Source organism: Phascolarctos cinereus, unplaced genomic scaffold, assembly GCF_003287225.1.
Source record: "Phascolarctos cinereus isolate Bilbo 61053 unplaced genomic scaffold, phaCin_HiC Scaffold_1;HRSCAF=81, whole genome shotgun sequence".
Taxonomy (NCBI): Eukaryota; Metazoa; Chordata; class Mammalia; order Diprotodontia; family Phascolarctidae; genus Phascolarctos; species Phascolarctos cinereus.
Window position 1 is genome coordinate 276,978,449 of NW_027555514.1, and position 19,666 is coordinate 276,998,114.

The 19,666-nt window shown below is 41.7% G+C and overlaps 1 long non-coding RNA gene across 1 annotated transcript in view; it reads right to left on the bottom strand.

Annotated features, from left to right (window-relative positions):
* Positions 1–8,735: 8,735 nt before the first annotated feature.
* LOC144454566 (uncharacterized) overlaps positions 8,736–19,666 on the bottom strand; it is a 36,822-nt gene continuing 25,891 nt past the window's right edge. The window contains exons 3-5 of the long non-coding RNA XR_013483081.1: positions 15,240–15,294; positions 10,029–12,947; positions 8,736–9,249 (exon numbers count right to left, since the gene is read on the bottom strand). This is a non-coding gene — a long non-coding RNA (uncharacterized LOC144454566). The remainder of the gene's footprint in view (positions 9,250–10,028; positions 12,948–15,239; positions 15,295–19,666) is intronic.

The following is a 19,666-nucleotide window of genomic DNA, read 5'->3' on the forward strand; positions in this document are numbered from 1 at the left end:
ATATATACACACATGCATATGGATGTGTATATATACAGATACACACATATATGTATGTGTCTGTGTACATATACATGCATATATCTGGGTTAGTTCACTATATTGAACCAAAAGCCATTCAGCAATAGATAAACGGCCAAAAGATAGGAAAAAACAGTCTTCAAAAGATTTGTCAGCTATTAACCACCACCTGAAAGATGGCTCAAAACCATTCAGCGTGAGAGAAATACAAGTCTAAATAGCTTCTGAGGTTTTACCTCACCCCAAGAAATTTGCCTCAAATGACTAAAGAAGTGAATAATCCATCTTGGAGGGGCTGTAGGAAGACAGACACATTAATGCGCTGTTGGTGAAGCTGTGAATTGGTCCACACATAATGGAAAACAATTTGGAATCAAGCTAAGAAAATGACTAAGATGATCCAGAGATCTTTTTGATCCAGAGATCCGATAAGTTAATTAACTGACAGGTACTTATTAAGCCTTTACTATGTGCCAAGCACTGTGCTGGGGGTGGTGTGGAGATATAAAGACAAAGGCAGAACAGGTCCTGACTTCAAGGAGCTTGCATTCTGAGAAGTGAAACATATATACATATATACACAACCTCAGAAGCTATTTAGACTTGCATTTCTCTCATGCTGAATGGTTTTGAGCCATCTTTCAGGTGGTGGTTAATAGCTGACAAATCTTTTGAAGACTGTTTTTTCCTATCTTTTGGCCGTTTATCTATTGCTGAATGGCTTTTGGTTCAATATAGTGAACTCACCCAGATATATGCATGTATATGTACACAGACACATACATATATGTGTGTATCTGTATATATACACATCCATACGCATGTGTGTATATATACATACATATGTATGTATATACATACATACATGCATACACATATAGGAATTACTAAGTAAATATTGGGCAATCTTGAAGGGGAGGAGACTAGCAGCTAGGAGTAGGGTGGAGGGAGAGGATCAGAGAAGGCTTCCTGCATAAGCCACTCCACTGCTAGGCATACACCCCCAAGAAAATCATGAGCAAAAAGAAAGGCCCCACAGGCACCAAAATATGAAAAGTAGCATTTTGGGTTATAGCAAAGAACTGGAAACAAATGAGATCACCATGGATTGCAGAACAACTAAACAAAATGTGGCATATGAAAGCCATAGGACATTACTGTGTCCCCAAGAGATAAGGAATATTTAGAGCTCTGTCTCTGATGCTTACCATCTGAATGAGGTTGGGCAAGGTGCTAAATCTTTCTGGCCCCTCTGTTGCCCATCTGTAGAATGAAGGAGTTTGTACCATATGGTTTCTAATGTCCCTTCCAGCTCAAAATCAATGATCTTAAGAACTCAGAGAAGAATGCGAAGTCTTTCTTGACCAATCTCTCCTCGCCTGTGTGACCCTCTCTAGCTGCTAATGCACTCCCTTTCAAAAAACTCTCCTATATTTAGTTTGTACGTATTTTGTTTTTCCTTATGTAGGTGCATGTTGTCTCACCCATTAAAATGTAAGCATCTTGAAAGCAGGGATGGCTGTTTGTCTTTATATCTCCAGTGCCTGGCACACAGTGGCTGCTTAATCAATGCTGAATGATTGATTCATTGATATGAACAGATGCAGGACAAATAGAAATAAGAAAACAATGATTGGCACAATGTAAATGAAATGAACAAAAATATAAAACTGAGTCCTGTGGAATGATAACAAGCCTATTTTCTCTATTCTTTGTAGAGGTAGGGGACTATGGGTTGGGAACACTGCATATATTGTTGAACTCTGTTGAGGTGTTAGATTTTATTGAACCATTTCCCTCCTGTTATAAAGTATGGTTAATTGGGGAGGTAAATATTAGGAAATGAAGGTGATGTCAAAACAAAAGGATTTAATAAAAAATCTTATTTTTTTTTTAATTTGAGGGTTGGATTAGATGATCTCTGAGATCCTTACTGACTCTTATGGGCTTATTCATTCAATATTTCTTAATTAGTACCTACTAAGTACTGGTAACTTCCAGTAAAGTTGATTCCTGAGGGGTGGCGCTAGCGTGGATAGCATGCTTCCTACAGAAAGTGACAACTGAGCTGAGCTTTGAAGGAAGCTGGGGATTCAGAAACTTGAAAGAGAAGAAGGAAGACCTCTTTGGCATGTGAGATGGCAGCCAGTGCAAAGGCGTGGAGGTGGGAGATCATGTACAGTGTGATCAGTTGGTTTGGTTAGAACTAGAAAATGTGAGGGCTGGACTAGAAAACTTTGGAGGGCTTTTCCAGTTCTAAATCTTCCATCTCTTGAATGTAGAATTCTCTCTACCTGATTCCCCCAAATGTCCTTCTATACACTCTTTTTTTGGTATCAAAAGGCATGGATATTAAAGAATGTCCTCTTTCTCTACTAGTAAGTAGGGCTTGTGTCATTCGGAACTGCCCTTCTATATGAGGAGAACATTTAAAATTCATAGCCAGAGCATCCCTTCCATCCTGGGGGTGGATTGATGACCACAGGTAACAAAGGACTCTGTTGAAGGCTGAAGGTCAAAAGCAGAAGCTGATGGATGAAATGACCAAAGGAAGAGAGACTTCCCTTCTTGGGAAAGGTCAGCGAGAGGCATCTATTGAAAGAGTGTTTGCTTTGCACATCAGAGGATTGGGTTCTCTCTCTCTTCCCCCGGTCTCTTTCAGTAGGACTACCCCCCACCCCATCAAAGGCTCACTGTGGTCTCTGAAGAGTTCCCATTGGCTCACACGGCCTCTTCTCAGTGGAGTCTCTTCTCCGGGCTTCCTCCTCAGGAACAAAGGAGCATAGAACCAATGAGAGGGTTGGACTTTCTTCAAGCAGTGCTAACTGAGACTTTTGAACTGGGAATACTGAGACCTGGCCAGCTTGAGCTTCAATCTCTCTGGAGGGTCATGAATTCCATACCCCCTGCCCCTCATCAGGTTTAAAAATAATCACCATTACCCCCTTATTTTTATATGACTAAGTAAATTAATGTGTGAAGGAAAGTAGTACAGTGGGAAGAATACGGGATTTAAAGTCAGAGGCCCTGGGTTCAAATCCTGACCCTGCCATGAGGGACCTATGAGATGTCGGGCTAGTCCCTTCATTTTTCTGGGCTCTGCTTTCCTCATTTGTAACGTAAGGTTGGATTAGGTTATTTCTAAATTCGATTGGTGGTCTTCTGTGAAGGCCAACCATTCTGTCATCAATTTAGGGAATTTCTGCTATGGGAACACCTTTCACCTTTGAAGACTACATCCTTCTATAACTTAGAAGGTAAGTTATATAGAATTAGAATGTAAGATTCCTGAGAGTAGGAATTGCTTTTTCTTTTTCTTGATTCCTAGCGTGATTGATTGGCACAGTGCCAGGCACAGAGTATGCAGATACTAAATGTTTACTTAGTAGTGACTGAATGGCCAGGACTACAGAGAAGGATCACTGATGTCGAACTAGAGGGAAGTCAGAAGTCACCTAACCAACCGTCTTATGTTTATACATGAGGAGACTGAGGCCCAAGTTGGTTTTTTCCTCAGTTTTCACAGTATTCAGTAATAGAGTTGATATTGAGAACTGATTGGTCTACAGCTGGTGATAAAGTCATTTTGGAAAGGCTGCAGGAATTTGTCATTCTTAGAATGCATCTTTGCATTAACTTCATATGGAGCGTGATTTTTCTGCCTCTTCTTTGAGGCTCCGCTCATCTGAATTACGTTGTATCTGGTTTTCTCCACAAGCTGTCAATGGTGCTGATTAACAGTCTTTGCTCTCTTGGAATGTGTACTGGGACTCGAATTTTAGGGAGAGAAGGTCCAGTCTAAATTCCGTCCTGAGGTTGGTGTCTCCTGCAATACTGAAGTAAAGCCTTGTTCTTGGTAAATAGGGACTTATTTCCTTAACAGTTTGGGTGTCAAAAGTCAGGTGACAAAAAAACCAAAGACTCCTAAGGGGTGGGATACAGATAAACACATTCCTTTCTGTTTCCAGCTAGTTCCCTGGCTTTGGTCTTTCCTGTGGCTGCTGACCATTAGACCCATCTAGCTCAGGTATCACGAGAGGCCAGGCTCCACCCTTCCTGGTTGGGTGAAGACTGTGAGCCAGTGCCCTTGAGATGGTTGTAGTGTGGTGGATTGGTGAATTTTTGAGATTCATGGCAATCTGTCCAGAACAACTGTCGCCTGTCAAGATCGACTGGATCCAGCTGTCTGAATCAAACAGAATTTGTCAAGGTAAACCAGTATCTGTTAGGAACAACTGGAATCTGTCAAGATGAACCGAAATCTGTCAGGATCAACTAGAATTGATCAAGAACCAGCAGAATTTGTCAGGAACAGCTGGGTGGTGCTAACATTTTATCCCTGTTTATTTGTGAGGGGCGCATGGAAAATTTCTAAGATTTAATAATGCAAGGAACTGACTCCAAAACTTCCTGCTCACCCTTTCCAAATTTTTGATACACTAATTATGGGCCCAATATCACATGATTTCTGAAGAAGCTACACTTTTTGTTTTTACTTAAGATAACCGACTGGAGTTTTCTTCAGAATGGCAGTGGTAGGGGGTAGCTAGGTGGCAGAGTGGATAGAGTACTGGCCCTGGATTCGGGAGGACCTGAGTTCAAATCTGGCCTCAGACACATAACACTTACTAGCTGCATGACCCTGGGCAAGTCACTTAACCCCATTGCCTAAACAAAAACAAAACAAAAGAAAAGAAAAAACAGAATGGCCATGGTTAACCTAGGCTCCATGGGGTTTATGGATAGATTTCAGGGTGTCCATAAATTTGGATGGGAAAAAAAATCACATCTTTATTTTCATTAAACTCTGTTGGAAATTGGCATTTCTTTCAATTACTTAAAAACATTCTGAGAAGAACATTATTCTTTACCCAAAAGAGGGATCCTTGGCACAAAGATCCTTTCTTTAAAAGGATCCATTGATCATGAAATTCTCAGATACTGTTATGAGTGTCTGAGACTCCTATCCTTACCGGTTTATTCCCCCATGTTGGCTCTGGCTAGGACACATCCTTTGAACCTTGGATCCACTTTGAACTTAGGGTCCCCAATAACTTCAGCTCCTCTGGCAGCTGCCCAACAAGACTCTGGTGGGAATTCTTTATTATCGTCCAGGCTCCAAAGGGTCCGTTTAAAGTGAACCTGACTGCTGAAGAATCCAGAATTGGGAAGTAATCAAATGGAATTATGACTCCTGGGTACCTCTTCAAAACACTTTTAAGAAAGCAAACTAACCTCTTAGAGATGAAAACTGTAAGGTGCTCCCTGTGCTGCATCCAATGTGGAAGCATCTTCAATATTTCAGTGCCTCTCTACCAACATTCCAGTCCTCAAAAGGATGGTGTTACTTTGGTCCATGTGCTCTGATCATCTGTCATTATGCCCTGGTCTAATAAATTCCCTAAATTATGTGAAAATCTAGGTGAATGCAAAAATAAATCGGAGCAGATTTTTTTTTTCAGTTTACCAGTCAACTTGGGCTAATGTTAACCAACTACTGTCACGTCTGCTGTCCAATGAGCTTTGTGCAATCTGCCAATTGGCCAAATATTCAGAATGACCAAATCCTCTAGGATGCTTACCCATTCCTTATTGAAGTAATTCTTAGGGTTTGCTCCCCACACACTGATATGAACCAAATTACAGCCTGTAAATTGAAACCTGAGGAAAACCCTTCTGATGATTATAACAGACTATGCGAAGATTTCCAGAATTATCCTGTCCCTTCAGACATAGGAAATGCATTTAAGCGCATGTTATTCCAGACATTGGTCAATTGACTGGAAAAGATTATTTCTCAAAGAAGTAGAAAATGCAGTTATGTGCTGAGAAACTAAACCCACCGATGACATCATGGTCAGAGTGGACCCCCATGGTAAGCAAGTGGCTGAAAGTCTGTTGCTCAGGTTAACCTAATGGTAGGACAAATTCAGAATGAGAAAATCCTTTCCTGGAATTGTCCTAGTCTTCAAAAGATACCTTTCTCACTGAATAATTGATAACATTATTATTGGAAACAAATGGTCCATTGGAAATCTGAATGTAACTCATCCCAGTATCCAAGATTACAACAATTATGGAATGTGGGGCACTCATATGATCTAATCTTTCCCCTACCAACACCCATCCCCAAACCCTGAACTCCTGCTGCTCTGTCTGGAATTCTTTTTAATTGATTCTGGGATGACCAAATGTTATCCTCTGTTGATCGCCACAATATTCCTATCACCTCTGATTTGGCCAAGGCAGTGGGTATTGAGGGAGAGCCTCATTAGCATTTTTTCTCATTCAGTTACTATGCAAATGGTCCCCTAAGACTGAGTGTGCCTCCTTCCTCTCTTATATTTCCTGGTTTCAATTTAATGGGAAGGGACCTGCTCTGTAAATTAAATGCGGTCACTATTTTTAATTCTGAAATAGTTCATCTGAAATCGCCTCATTCTAATATCCCTGCTGTGTCTTTGCTTCTTTAATATAATCTTGACTGTTTTGGGGACGTAATGAATCTAACTCCTAATTACAGCCCTGCAATTACTTTATATAGCTCATGTTATTACTGAGAGGCAACAACAGATCCTTAATACAGAGAAAATTCATTGGGATTAATTAGAGATAGCTAATTGGTGCAATGGAATGCTGGACTTGGAGTGAGGGAGACCTGAGTTCAAATCCCACCTCAGATGCTTACTAGAACCTGGGCAAGTCACTTAATCTCTCTCACTCTCAGTTTCCCCATCTGCAAAACAGGGATAAAAATCTCCCTCACAGAGTTGATGCGAGGATCAAATGAGATAGGTAAAGTGCTTTGAAGTCCATGTTATGAATTAATGACCCAGTCCTCTGAGGAATCCCTTGGAGGGGTGGTTATTTATTTTAATGCCTCCTGGGAGTTCCATTGCTATGAAGCATTCTGGTGTCTCAGAACCCTGCTTTGGATGAGCTGGTTGATCTAATCATCTTTTAGGAGTAACCACTCAGGGTCTCTTATATCCCTGCCATCCTTCTTCCTTTCCCTCCTATTTCCTGTTCCAGGATGCTGCCCTAGGGAAAAAGAAAAAAAACATCTAAAAAAGAGAAGGAGCTATGACCCAGGATGGAATGACTCTGTACAATGACTTCCTTTTTAATTCTCCTAATGGTTGTGCTATTATTACTTTTACTGGTGGCTGCTTCATACTACTGTCAGCAGTAGAATTCTGGGAAACCTCAACTAAAATGCTTGGTCTATACCCAAGGCTACCTGGCCACTCTCCCATATTCAAATAGATTTTCCTGATTTGCCTTCAAGGAGATTATCTGCCTCATTTGGGAGTGTTGCATTGCTTTAAATAAATTTGTCAGTTGTAGCATCTCTAAATAGAGTAAAGAAGCCTCATCTATGTGAGAAGGGTCTGCTCATGACCTCCAGACAATCATGACTAAGTCAACAGATTGGTGCGAGCTGCAAAGATGACTTGCCTCATCACCTGAACTGTGGTCTGACTGACCCTTCTTCATGACTGGCATTTTGATACGGAAATTCTGAGCCTTAGAGCATAAAACCAAATCAGCTAGTTCTCTAAGGCAGGAAGTTTCAGGAGTGTATCCAAAAACATGACAGTCCTTTGAGAATGCTAATCTGAGACCAGAGCAAGGGTCCTCAAGCTCTTTTGTGCCGAGGACCCCTTCTGGCAGTCAGCCTGGTGAAGTCTAGGGATCCCTTCTCAGATCATGTTCTGAAATGCATAACATACGCAGAATTACAAAGGAAACCAATCATATTGACATAACGATGTCATTTTTCCCATTCAAGTTCAAAGATCCCCTGAAATGTATCCACAGATCCCTTGGGGTTTGGTGGACCCCAGGTTAAGAATCCCAAGGCTAGAGCAGTTAGGAAATTATTTTACCAAAACACACAGCTCCCCATGTTCTCAGCCAAATAAAAGGATAGTATCTCTATGACAATTTGGCAGTTTTTCAGAAGGATGACACAAAAGGTTTGTTTATAAAGTATAGAAGTATGGGGTGAACTATTTAACTATTGGTTACCATGGAATCTGTAGAGATGATGTGAATAATAAACTGATAGGCAAACATCAGGGTTCTTCTGTCTCACCTACTTATTACCAGAGTGCTGAAAAATAGGGAAATTTAATGAAGCATTAGACCATCTTCAGACCCTCATGTAATAACAATAATAGTCATAATAATAGATAACATTTCTATAACGCTTTAAGGTTTACAAAACCCTTAACAAATATCCCATTCTATCCCTATGACAACCTTAGGAGAGATCCACATTTTACATATGAGGAAACTGAGGCAGAGAGGAAACTTGCCTATAGTGACAGAGCTAGTTATTATGTGAGGCTGGATTTGAACTAAGGTTTCCCTGATTTAAGGTCTCGCACTCTCTCCATTGTACCAGCTAGTTATGCATGACAAGTCTGTCAGTTGCTTCTATGCATAAAGGTTTTTCATCCCAAGGCTTCACTGTCCACTTCAACTCATCAAGGAGAGAGACAGTCCTGCAGCTTGCTAAAGAAGGGGTCTCACCAGAACCTCAGACCTTCCAGGTCAAATGTAACTAATGCCTCTCTGGCTTTGAGTGAACCATCAGACATCCACTTTCTGTGTAAAATCCTAGGATCTGATTATCTTGTTAATTTCTAGTGATGGATTATTATTTTATATTGGAATATGTTTAATTAGAAATAAGGGAGATAAAATTGCAAGTTTTTTAAAGACATTGTTTAAGCTTAATGGACACAGAAGATAAATGTTACCGGTAACTGTCATTAATTGTCAGCTTCCTGGCATTAACTGTAAATTTGAGAGATGACTATACCACTCCATCCCCTTCAGCTGTAACCAGTGGAATCTGTTATCTGACATGGAACCTCTTGACACTGTAACTTTAATTTGGTGTTGTTCCAAGCATGGAATCCAGGTAAAATTGTTTGAAATATCATTAAGCCAGTAGTTTACCATTAAAAGGAAAGACACTGTCACAAAGATTACTATCTGTGTGTCCCCAAATATCACAGCCAGCCAGATGGATGTCCATGTAGGGAACCTTACAAAGGTAATGGCAGGAGCTTCCTGACTCAGTTTCCCTACTGTGATAAATTGCTTCTGAATGGGAAAGCTTCTCACCTGTTAGATCATGGGCTTGGCTACGATATCCTTTGATGTGGACTTCTGATACATGAATTGGCCATTCCAAAAGGTATTTATGACAATTACCTGAAATCGAACAGAACTGAGGTAATTTTGTCCCATTATAGCTATAACAGGCTAGTCTATGGTTTTCAGGCATAGATCTGGTAGATCACTTTTAATACTGTTTTAACTATGTCCCTCTTCTTCCTCCACCAGCAAAGTCCCCTCACTAAAACGAAAGATTGGCAATCTTTTATAGTGAATTGTGCTGTTACGATCACCAGACTGCCCTGAGCCTACTATGCTAAGGGTTAAGGGACCAAGGACCCTATTGTTCACATTTCTACAGCTCTCCATGTAGCTTGCTGAAAATTCCTCACCTGGCAGATCGCTTTTTTTTTTAGGCCAGTTGGGATTAAGTGACTTGCCCAGGGTCACACAGCTAGTAAGTGTCAAGTGTTTGGTCTGAGGCTGGATTTGAACTCAGGTCTACCCACTGAGCCACCTAGCTGCTCCCAGATCGATTCTTCCAACTGCCATCTCCTTTCTCTTTGGCTTAGAGCACTTGACTTTAGGTCTGGAAGATCTGGGTTTCAAACCTGCCTAACATACTTGCTAGCTGTGTGGCTTTGGACAAGTCACATTATCTCTCAGCCTAAGTTAACTCACTTGCAAAATGAGGATGCTAATAGAGTACTTTGCAAGCCTTAAAGCTCTCTTAAAATGAAGCTATGGCTATGATTTTCCTATCTTCCTACTTTGCAGGAACATTCCCATCCTCTTAAAACCTGAAGCTAGAATTATGATGTAGCAAATATTCAAAAAAATACACAATAAGAAGAAAAATGAATTGGAACACTCACATCTGTTCATCTATGTGTTTGTGTGTTGTCCATGTACGTTACATGCATCCACGGGGGTCTGTCTAGATGAGGCTCACAGAGAGGCATAATTGTTTCTAGAATCTTCTCTGCACACCTTTCTTCAAGGGAGACTTTGATTACTGCCAGAAGGAAGAAACGAATTTGGGGCCACAAAGCTGATCACTCTACTCTCCTCAGAGAGGCAGGGTACCTACCTGCCCCCCAATATTGTTATTCCAGGATAGGGGTTGGTAAACTCCATTCCCCTCTTTTGTTCAGCTCAAAGAATGGTTTTTATATTTCTAAATAAAGTTTTTCTTTCTATTTAAAAATAATTCATAGCTTAAAAGTACAAAAAATAAGGGGGTATAGTTTACCAACTTCTGGAGGGTAGAAATAAATGTTAGGTTCAAGCTGCACTCCTGATCAGTATCTCTTAACAGGGAAGGAGCTCTCCAGGTACTATCTAAGGCTTGACTCTCTTCTCAACCAAATGTCAGTTGCACACAGAACACATATAGTAAATAGCAAATAAACCCATTTATCCAAGCTGATGGCAAACAGAAATCAGAGAAGGTATACAAATGAGAGTACACTAAACAAACAGAGTGAATGAGTTCTCCCACTGGGAGTGAGACATCTCAGCTCAACCAAGAAAGAGAGTCCCAGATCTCACCCAATGTGAAATCCCCCGAAGTTTCTAGCAAATTGGGGTTGGGGATGTGATTGAGATGTGGGTGTCTCTACCTGTTGGCTTCCTCCCAGAGTCTTTATTTCCTTTCAGGGATGGACCTCTCTTGGAAGAGAATCTGGAACCAAGCATCTTGAAGCTGGAAGCCAGAAGACCAGGATCTCTCCTTTCTAAAGGTCTCTCGAACTCTGTGCCTCATGAAGGCATGGAACATTGAGTCAATCAATCTCCATCAATGAAGAGTCTTATACAAATGGTCTTTGAGCCCCTGGCTACAAATCTTTTGAGGAGATCTTTCTCTTTCTCTCTCTGTCTCTCTCTCTTTCTCCCCCTCCTTTCCACTCTCCTCCCTTTTCCTCTCTTTTCCTCTCTCTTTCTCTTTCCCCCAAAGGGTGAAATTGATGCCAAAATTTAAAAAAAAATAGTTCTCAATCTTAATTGAGTAGTAAGACTCACCTCGAAGAGGCAGTAGACCGATTATTAGAGTTGCAAATATTATTTGAAATTTGGAATGCTCCTTTATTTTTCCTTCAGGTTATGCTTCTCAGCCTGGAAGTCAGCTGCTCGAGAGAATTAACTGTGCCGCCGCTATACCCCACCCCCTCGCTTCTTGGTTGTATCTGGTTTTTCTCTGTAAGCTGTTAAAGGTGTTGGTGGATAATCTTTGTTCGCTTTGGAATATATTAAAAAACCTCTCTGTGACTCCTAGTCTTTGGGGAGAGAATGTTCGTTCTGGATTCTGGCCTGGGGTCTCTCTTCCCAGCAATATTGCAGTAAAGGCTTGTTCTTGGTAAATCTGGCCTTAGGGATTTATTTCCTTAACAAAGGGACTTCAGAAGCCCAACTTCACAGTCCAACCTCTTCATTTTGTAGGTGGGGAAACTGAGGCCTAGAGAGGAGAAGTGGCTTGTCCAAAGTCTGACAGGTCATAGGGACCATAGCTCTAGAAGGGACCTCAGAGACCATCTACGCTAAGCCTCTCATTGTACAGATGGGGAAACTAGTCATAGAACGGTTTAGTGGCTTGCTCAAAGTTAAAGGGATTAGAGTTCTACAGTTATGAGGGGCCTCAGAGGTCATCTGGTCTTCATTTTATATATGGGAAAACTAAGACCCAGAGAGAGGCGTAGCAATTTACTCAATGTGACAGAAGTCATGGGGATCATAGACCTAGAACCTTGGTGACCATCTGGTCCACCCCCAACTCGTTCCATGAGGAAACTGAGGCCGAGACAAATTAAATGGCTTTTTAAAGGTGGCATTGGCAGTAAGTGTCAGAACATGAAACCAGTTCCTCCTCCTCCAAAGCCAATACCCTTTCCCCTGCTTTCTGGGCACAGGCTGTTTCCCCAGGAGAACCAAAGCTCCAACTATAATTAAGAATTTTTGAATATGGATTGAGAGGCAGGAAAGCAACGGTCAATTGTATTTGAATTTCCTAGGCACCCATGGGGGGCGCCAGCGAGGAGAGGCCCAGGGTTAATCCCCCACCCCCTGACTGCCTTCCCCTAGGCCCAGGTACCTGGATCCTCCTCTTCAGCCTCTGCTTAGGTGGGAGGTGCCCAGAGTGCTGGAAGCAAAGCCCCTAGAAGAAAGACACCATCAACGAGTATTTATTAAGCACCAACTGTGTGCAAGGCTGTAAGAGGCACTGGGGATGGAAGGACAGCAGGTAGTCCCTAGTTCTGACTTCCACAGACCTTGGTATACCTAACCCTCCTCCATCACTCTTCAGGGTTGAGACAAGCATCTGCTGTCTCAATGCCTCTGGGGCCATTGTGGCAACTCTTAACATAGCAAGTCACAGAGCATGCACCGTTCTACATCGGTATAGGGAGTGACACAAACCAGTGAAATCACAGGTTGGGTCCAAAAAAAAGTCACTTGCTCAAAGCAAAGCCCTATCTGTCCCACCTTGGTTATGGCTCTGCTGGGATTTGAACCCTGGTTTCATATGTGATTCCCATGATGCCACATGAGCTTCAGACTGAGGTCTTCTGCCTTCAAGTCCAGAACTCTTTACAGAATAATGTATGGATCTGAGTGTTTGGCGATAGATATTGTAGGTCTACATCTAAGAATCCTGCCTCTTCCCTTAACCCAGAGGTTGATGAGAGTGATTTCAGCAGTCATTACTGGAACTGCCACAGGTAGCAGGTATAAAGTTTCTAGATGAGTCATGGGCTTGCTGGGGTCCATCCCATGAACCTTCATAGGGTCTTCAGTAGCTGTCAAACAACCAAAGAACATTCATTAATTTCCTACTGTATACCAGGCCCTGTACTGGGTATGAGGGGATGAAAAGAAAAAAAAATGCTTGTCCTCAAGGGGCATCAGTTTGAAAATGCAAGAAGGGAAGAAATTGCTTTTCCTTTCTAAGCTATGCAAGAGGGGAGAACATGGAATGAGGAAGAGACAAATCCATAAGTAGAGCAGGAAGCCATATAGATAGATGGGTATGTATGTGTATGCACACATATATGTTCATGCATGTGTCCACATGTTATATGTGTATGTTCTATAATACATATTATGTTAGGTAAAATTTATAAAGCATTTACTACATGCCAGGAATAATAATTAGTGCTGGAGATACAAACACAAGCAAGTAGGACAGTCCCTGACCTCAAGGGGTTTCCATTCTAATGGGAGAAACAAACATAAACAGTGCTGGACTCCTGAGTCCTTTCAAATCATGTGGTAAAAGCAAAGGAACCTTGGACTCTGCCCTCAGAATCACCCTTGGGTCTGATTGGGGAGTTTTCACCCTAACTTGTCAGATCCAAGCTTCTCCCTCACACTTCTTGGCTATCTCCAAATTCTGCCAGCCTCCATACTCCACCTTGTCTTCCAGTTCCCCTTTCTGTGCTGTCTTGCCCTCATTAGAATATAAGTTTCTTGAGGGCAGAGGCCATCCTACTTGCTTGTATTTGTAGTATAGTGCCTAGAAAATGGTTAGGTGCTTAATAAATGATCCATCTATCTACCTATCTATCATCTATTTATCTCTACCATCTACCCCTCTCTCTCTCTCTCTCTCTCTCTCTCTCTCTCTCTCTCCCCCCCTCATCTATTTATCTACCTAGTGAGCTACCCATCCATCTATATACTTATCTGTCTATCATCTATTTATCTACCTATCTAGCTATCCACCCATCATCTATGTACCTATCTGTCCATCTATCCACCTACCTACCTATCATTTATTTATCTCTACCACCCACTCATCCATCTTTCTCTTTCTCTCTCTCTCCCTATCTGGCCATCATCTATTGATCTATCTCCCTACCTAGCTATCCATCCATCATCCATGTACCTCTCTGTATATCCATCATCTAACCATCTATTTATCTAAACTCAACGGGTCATCCAAAACTCCAAGGAGATTGGGTGTCAGGGCCCTAAGTAGGTCCACAAGGCATGTGAGCAGAGTTACCATGGAAATAAAGATATTCAACAAGAGCTTTCTGGAAAGAAGCCAGAGTTGAAGCCACAGACCTTTGGTTCAGGATTTGAAGAAGCTGTGTGTGTGTGTGTGTGTGTGTGTGTGTGTGTGTGTGTGTGTGTGTGATGTGTGTGTTTGGGGGAGTGCATTTATCCTAGAGAGGAAAGAAAACCAGAGCAGGACATGATTGCTGTTTTCAGAGGAAAGAGCACAGCATTTAGAGTCAAAGGGCCCAGGTTTAAAGAGTGGCTCTGCCTTTTAATACCTCTGTGACCTTAGGTGAGTCCCTTCACCTTTCTGGGCCTCAGTTTCTTCATCTGTAAAATGTTAGACTGTATTTGATTTAACGACTTCTCAAGTTCCTGCCAGCTCCACATTTATGATTCTCTTGGCAGTGATGGGGTGCAGTGGGTAGAATGCTTGACCAGGAGTTAGGAAGACTCCAGTTCAACCCTACCCCAGACTCCTAATAGCTGTGTGACCCTGGAGAAGTCATTTGTCCTTTCTAAACCTCAGTTTCCCCATTTGTAAAATAGGAATGATCTTACAGGGTGGTGGGGAGGATGAAGTAAGATATTTATAAAGTACTTGGCAAACCTTAAAATGCTATACAAATGCTAGCTAATTCATAATTATTGTAATTATCATTAGTATTCTACAGCATGTTAAGATCTACAGGCCTTTTTCCTTATATATAAGGTAAAGAAGGAAGCATCAGCACCATCGCCTCTATTTGGCAGATGGGGAAACTGAGGCTAGGGAAGTGAGATGACTCGTCCATGCTCCTAAGTCAGTAAACATCAGAGATGGAATTTGAAGGTTTTGAGACTCCAAGTCCAGTAGGATGTCTACGACACTGTATTGCCTGTCAATGCATCCCACTGTTCCACTACCCTCCAGGCAGCTTTTGTTTGGAGTTTTTACCATACATAGCTGTTTTCACAACCTCTTTCTTAGAAGTGGAATTTCCCAAATTCATACCCATCCTGGCACTGGGCTGGAGGCAGCTGAGGGCACAATGGATAAAGCCCTGAACGAGGAAAGACTGAGTTCAAATCCAGCCTCAGATACTTACTAGCTGTGTGGTGTTGGGCAAGTCACTTGGCCCCTGTTTGCTTCAGTTTCCTCATCTGAAAAATAGGGATAATAACAGTACTTACCTCCTAGGTTTGTGGTGAGGCTCAGAGGAGATAGCCCACGTAAAACACTCAGCATGTAAACAGAAAATATAAAATACTCACTATATGAATGATGACAGAGCATTCATCTCCAAGTTACAGTTTCCTCACATATAGTATGAGGATAGTGATAATTGTATTACCTAACTCCTAAGTCCATTGGGAAGAAAGCACTTTGTAAACCTTAAAGTCCTCCATTAATGAGCTGTTGTTGTGGTGATTTTTTACTGAATCTGTAGTTTCAACAGCACAGAGAGCTTCAGGTGAAGAATGATTTCTACCAGGGCAGATCAGTGCCTGCCCTGAGAGTGATGGTCTTAGAGAGGTGCCCAGAGCATTGAAAGGTGAAGTCATATAAAAGGGGAAGAGATGGGAGAAGACAGGAAGGGAAGGGGGAGAGAAGAGGAGAGAAGAGAGACACATGGAAGATAGAGGGAGTGGGGAGAGAGGGAGGAGGAAGAGAGAGGTGGGGAGAGAGATGAAAGAAGAGAGAGAAAGGAGAGAAGAAAAAGAAAGGGAAGAGAGGAAGGAGGAAGAGAGAGAAAGGGAAAAGAGAGATAAGGGGGCAAAAGAAAAAATGAGAGAGTGGGAGAAGAGAGAGAGAAGACAGAAGGGGAGGGGGGAGACAAGAGAGACAAATGGGGGATAGAGGGAGTGGGGAGAGAGGAAGGAGGAAGAGAGAGGTGGGGGAGAGAGAGAGAGAGAGAAGAAAAGAGAAAAAGGAGGAGGGGAAGAAGAGAGGGAGAAGGGGAGAAGAGAGAGAAAAGGGGAAAGAATGAGAAATGGGAGGAGAGAGGAGAGGAGACAAAGGGGGAAGGGAGACAAAGGTGGGAAGAGAAAGGAGGAAGAGAGAGAGGTGGAGGGAGATAAGATTGAGGAAGAAAGGGAAAAGAAGGTGAAGAGACAGAGACAGGGGAAGGAGAGGAAGAGAACCATAGTGGGCATGAGAGAGTTTGCGAGCAGACGAATGTTCTTTTTCCATGGGAAGTGCTTCCCTGGATGCTTAATTTGCGATGATACCCTGTTCCTCCAGTTTAGAAGTTTCTCTGAGAATCTAACTAGCTGGAAATGTTCTAATCTGTTGAGCAGAATGGGTAAACCCCAGACACTCTTTACATTCAAAGCTGAGTCTTGATAACTTAGTGACCATGTCCCCTTAATGTCTGTGTGGTTGTTCTTTCCAACGAGCTTTATGACTACTGAGCCGGCTGCTCTGAGCCCTCTTTTCAACAACAGACAAGGAAATGGACCTACTTGAATTTCCTTTAAGGCATTTAGAGAATAGGAAATTAAAAAGCTTCTGCACAGGCAAAACTAATGCTCCCAGCGTAAGAAAGGGTATGGTCAAATAGGAAAACAAACAAACAAATCAAAAAACAAAAAACAAAAACACCTCTGTATCAAATATATCTGATTAGGGTTTGGTATCTTACATGTAAACAGATAACAACTTTACATAGGACCAATAGCCATTCCCCAACAGATAAATGGTCAAAGGATATGAAAAAAAAAAAACAGTTCTCAAAAGAACTTCAAAGTATTCACAACCACATGAAAAATGCTATAAATCACTAATAATAAAAGAAATGCAAATCAGAACAACTATGAGATTTTATCTCACATTCTGAAAATTGATGAAGATAGCAAAAAATGGTAACAATGTTGGAGTGATTGTGGAGTGATAGGCACACTAATACTTTGTTGGTGGAACTGTGAAATAAACAAGAATTCTGGAAAACAATTTAGAATTGGGACAATAAAAGGCCAAAAATGTCTATAACCTTTGAAACGGAGACTGCATTACTGGGATTGTATCCCAAGGGAGTCAATTATGATAAGAAGAAATTCTCCATATATACCAAAATTTTACAGAAGCACTTTTCTGCAATAGCAAAGAATCAGAAATGAAGTAGATGTTCATTGATTGGGAATGGCTAAACAAACGGTGGTACAGGAATGTAACAGAATATGACTAGCTGTAAGAAACAACAAATATGATGAACACAGAGAAACATGGGAAGATCTACAAGAACTGATGCATAAGTGATGTAAATACAGCCAATAAAAGAAGATACATATTGAAAACAATGGAAATGGAAATCACCGCCAAATTATTGAAAGAGTAAACGTGGCTCAGAGAAGAGATAAGAAGACACTTTGCCTCCCAAGCCTTTGCAGAGGTGGAAGGCTCACAATTATTGAACGTTGTACATATTTTCATGCTTTGTTGACATATTAAACAGTTATACTGTTCCTCCCCCCCTTTTTTCTGTCTAAAAACACTGTATGTTGTATGGGATGGCTCTGGGTGGGTGGGGGGGAAGGAGTGATACTCAGGGAAATTATGGAGATTCTTTAAAAAAACCACAACAGACATCAACAAAAACATGTTTAAAACACACGAAAGAGAACCATGGAAAGCAATGGTAGGCATCAGTCAGCTGCAGCACACGGCAGATGATGTCATTCCCCCCCCCTCAAAGTGCTGCCCAAGTGCTCAAAGATAAACCGAATTAATCACCAAACAAGCAGCAATTACTAAATGCCTACTGTGCTAGGCACTGGGGCTACAAGTAGGAAGAATATCACAACCCCTACTCACAAAGAGCTTCCAGTCTAATTGGAGAGGTAATAATTACATATAAAATACATATTCATAAATATACAGGATACAGATAAAGTGAACAAATACAAATATATCCAAAGTAGTTACATACATAGTAATTTGGGAAGGAGGACAGAAACAGAAAAGGTTTCACATAGAATACGGTGGCTGATTTGCACCTTAAAGAAAGAAAAGGACTCTATGAGGTGGAGGGAAGGAGGGAGAATATTCTGGGCATGGGAAGGATAAGGGCATCTCTAGAAAAACAAGGAGCTGTCTGAAGAAGTAGGGGATTCCCCGTCATTGGAGATCTCTACGAGAGTTCTCATGTACTCACCTCTACAAGGTTTTTCTTTTTCAGGTTAATGTAATCCCCCAGGTACATTATGATGACTGAATGAAATCATTCCACAATTGTTCATTAAGCACTCAGTATGTGCCAGGCACAGTGCTAGGCATTGGAGATCAATAAATTAATGAAAATACATTTATGAAACTCCTATGTGCCAGGCACCAGACTAGGCAGTGAAGAGCAATATACCAACGGACACATTCATCAAGTACCTATGCTTTGCTAGACTTTGTGCTAGATGGTGAAGGTCAACCGGTCACTCAATGCACCTCTATGAAGCATTAATTGCCAGGCACAGTGCTAGGCATTGGAGATCAATAAATAAATCAACACACATTTATGAAGCTCCTATGTGCCAGGCACTGTACTAGGCATTGGAGATCCATCAATCAACGCACGCTTTGTAGTCATCTACTCTCAGTCAGGCACTGTGCTAGGAGATGAATAGACAAATATAAAAGTGAAACAGTCCTTGCCCTCAAGGAGCTTACACTCTATGGAAATAATGGATGAGAAAGAGCTTTGCATGCTAAAATTCATCAAATAAATATTAGAGTTGGGCAGAGCCTTGGAGATCACTGGGTCTTACCTCCATCCCAGTAGTGAAATGCATCCTTCTGTATTCTTCTTTTTATTTTTTAGCCAATTGGGGTTAAGTGACTTGCCCAGGGTCACACAGCTAGCAAGTGTTAAGTGTCTGGTCTGAGGCTGGATTTGAGCTCAGGTCCTTCTGACTTCACATCATTCTGTATTCTTGACAGAGAGTTAACTAATGAAAGAGAATTTAGCCACTTTGGAGAAGGAAGACTTAACAGATTATCCAAGGTTCTGGACTCATCATTTTAATCTATCAATCAATCAACCAACAAACATATTACATGCCTGTGGGATGCCGGGTACTGTGTTACAGAAAGATAAACTGATGAACAGAGAGAAGTGAGCTCCCTAAGGTCACACAGCTGGAAATTAGAAGAGCCAGGATTAGAATTCCTGTCTCTTCACTCCCGGTTCACCACCCTTTCCCCAACACCCAGGCTAACTTTACTTTCTTTACATAGCCAATATGGTAAATGGAAATCCCATCCCAGAGGAAAGGAGAGCTGACTAGCCCTGGGATTCCACAGCACAGCTGGTTCTTTGCAAGACTTTGCCCATTTTGGGAAAGCTAATTTGCGAAAACTTCCCAGGCTGCACTTCTCCTCTTTGAGTGGAGGCAGGAGAATCCCCCAAACACAGATTCCAGGGTTTAGATAAAGCATTAACATCATTGCTACAAAGCAATAGCCACGGCCTGTTTGCCCTGGCAGCTGGCGCCCAGATTTATGGATTTTAATTTTCAAGGCCTTAGGGCTGGAGTTGGGATGATT